Below are 2500 nucleotides of genomic sequence, written 5' to 3'. Positions count from 1 at the left end.
AAACACTCCATCACCCTTTTAACACTTCCCTCATCTCTAACTGTTATTGTGGTATCGTCTGCATATTGATGAATTAAACTAAAACCTCCTTGCGGAGTCTCTACACAATTTATAAAATTATCTTTTTTAAGGTATGCCGCTAAGGGTTCTACCGATAAAACATACAATAATGCTGATAAAGGGCACCCCTGTCTCACCGATCTCTCAAGAATAAAAGAATCTGTTAAAACCCCATTACATTTTACTCTACTTTTTGCCTTTCTATATAATAATTTTATCCATCCTATTATTCTGTTTCCAAACCCATATTTTTCCAGTACCCTAAACATAAAATCATGTTCCACCCTGTCAAAAGCTTTATTAAAATCTATACTTAAAACAATTCCCCCTCTCTTATCGCTATTCATTTTATTTATCACATCTCTAAGTGTAATAATAGTATCAGCTATGTCTCTTCCAGGCACACTATAATTTTGTGTAGGTGCTATAATATCATTTAAAACCATCTTCATTCTATTTGCCAATATCTTAGCTAAAATCTTATAATCTGAGTTTAATAAACTAATTGGCCTATAATTCTCCAATTTTAATTTACTCCCCTTATTTTTATATAAAATCGATATCAGCCCTGTCACCATGGAGTCTGAAACAGTATTATTATCTTCCATATATTGATACACTTCCATTAAAATCGGTGCTAAAAAACTTTCATACATTTTATAAAACTCTGCAATTAGTCCATCTACTCCAGGACTTTTATTTATTTGTAAACCCTTAATTGCATCTTTCACTTCATCCACTGTTATCTTCCTATCACATCTTTGCTTATCCTCAACACCAATTTGCACATCCACACTACCTAAAATCTCCTTTACACTCCCCTCATCCACCTCCCCTTTCTTAAATAAATCCTTATAAAAATTCTGTACGGTTTCTAATATCTCAACATAATCATTTACCACTTCACCCTTTACATTTTCTATCTCTCTAATATATGATTTAGTCTGTTTAGTTTTCTCTAAACCAAGAAAAAAAAGACGTACATTTCTCCCCTTCCAACACATACTTTGCCCTACTTCTAATCGATGCCCCCTTACACTTATCTATTTCACATTTGCTCAATTGTGCCTTTAAATCTAAAAACCTTTCAATATTATAAATAGGATCAATATCACATTTCCTCATTTCTTCATTCAATTTTTCTCTTAAAAACTGTTCTTCTCTTGTCATCCTACTCCTCTTCTTCCTTGCATATCTAATACTAAAACCTTTAATTTTTTTCTTTACATTTTCCCACCACTGGCACTTATCATTCCCTTTTTGCTTATCCTCCATTTCATGTTCTATCAAAGATTTAAGCTGTATTCCATATTCTTCATCACCTAGATACCCTGCATTCATGCACCATATTCCTCCCCCTTTCCTTCCCTTATCTAACCCCACCGAAAATGTTAACCCAGCATGATCACTAAAAGTTGTAAAAATATAATTAATATCCTTCATAAAATTCCTTAACCCTTCATTTACTAAAACCAGATCTATCCGTGTCTGTTTCAACTCCCCTAAAACCACCTGCCTTCTAGAAAAACCTCTCTTATTCGGGTTCTCGTCTCTCCATATATCAATCAGACTGTTTTCACACATAATCTTCCTTAAAACCCCTCTCGATACGTCACTTCTAAAAATAGCTCCCCTTGACATATCTAATCTATCCATTTTAACATTAAAATCCCCAACTAAAATACAGTTACCCTTGCACCATTTCCCTAATTCTAAAAATAAATTCCTTCGCTCTATCTCATTATTCGGCGCATAAATATTTATAATCCTAAAAACCCTATTCATATATTCAAAATCCAAAATTAAAATCCTCCCATTATTATCATTATATATCTTCTTCACATTTTCTACTACATCCTTCCTTAATAAAATTGCAACCCCACTTGAATTCCCTCTGCCATTGTTTACATAAATAAAATCCCTCCATATTTGTTTTACTTCTAAAACACAAACATTATCCCAGTGTGTTTCTTGAATACATAAAATATCTGAATTCTTCATTTGGACTATTCTATTAAATTTACCCATTGTTCTCAAACCATTTGCATTTATTGACATTATATTGACCATTCTAATAAATAATAAAATAATAAAATATAATTTCATTATCCTCTACCTGTTATCCAGTTTCTTTCTTCTTCCACCCTTTCTCTCCCCCTTTTCCCACCGCTTTCCTCTTCCTGTATCCTTCCCTCGTTCTTTCCATCATTTGCCCATCATCCGTGTCCGATATCTCCTCCAAGTCCATGTTATCCAGCCAACTCCCACTCTTGGCATCCACCTCCGTTGTGCTCCCCGTGCTCATCGCCGTCTCTGGTATTGTCATCAACTCCATAACCCCCTCCATTTCTTCACCCCCCACGCTACTTGTTAGTGCTGTGCTTTCCCCCAAAACCTGTGAGTCCCCCGTGCTTCCCCCCAGTCCACTCCCCCCCTCCTC

Source organism: Oncorhynchus clarkii, unplaced genomic scaffold (genome assembly GCF_045791955.1).
Source record: "Oncorhynchus clarkii lewisi isolate Uvic-CL-2024 unplaced genomic scaffold, UVic_Ocla_1.0 unplaced_contig_1096_pilon_pilon, whole genome shotgun sequence".
Classification (NCBI taxonomy): domain Eukaryota; kingdom Metazoa; phylum Chordata; class Actinopteri; order Salmoniformes; family Salmonidae; genus Oncorhynchus; species Oncorhynchus clarkii.
The sequence above is the reverse complement of the archived record's forward strand: the minus strand, read 5'-3'. Positions refer to the sequence as shown.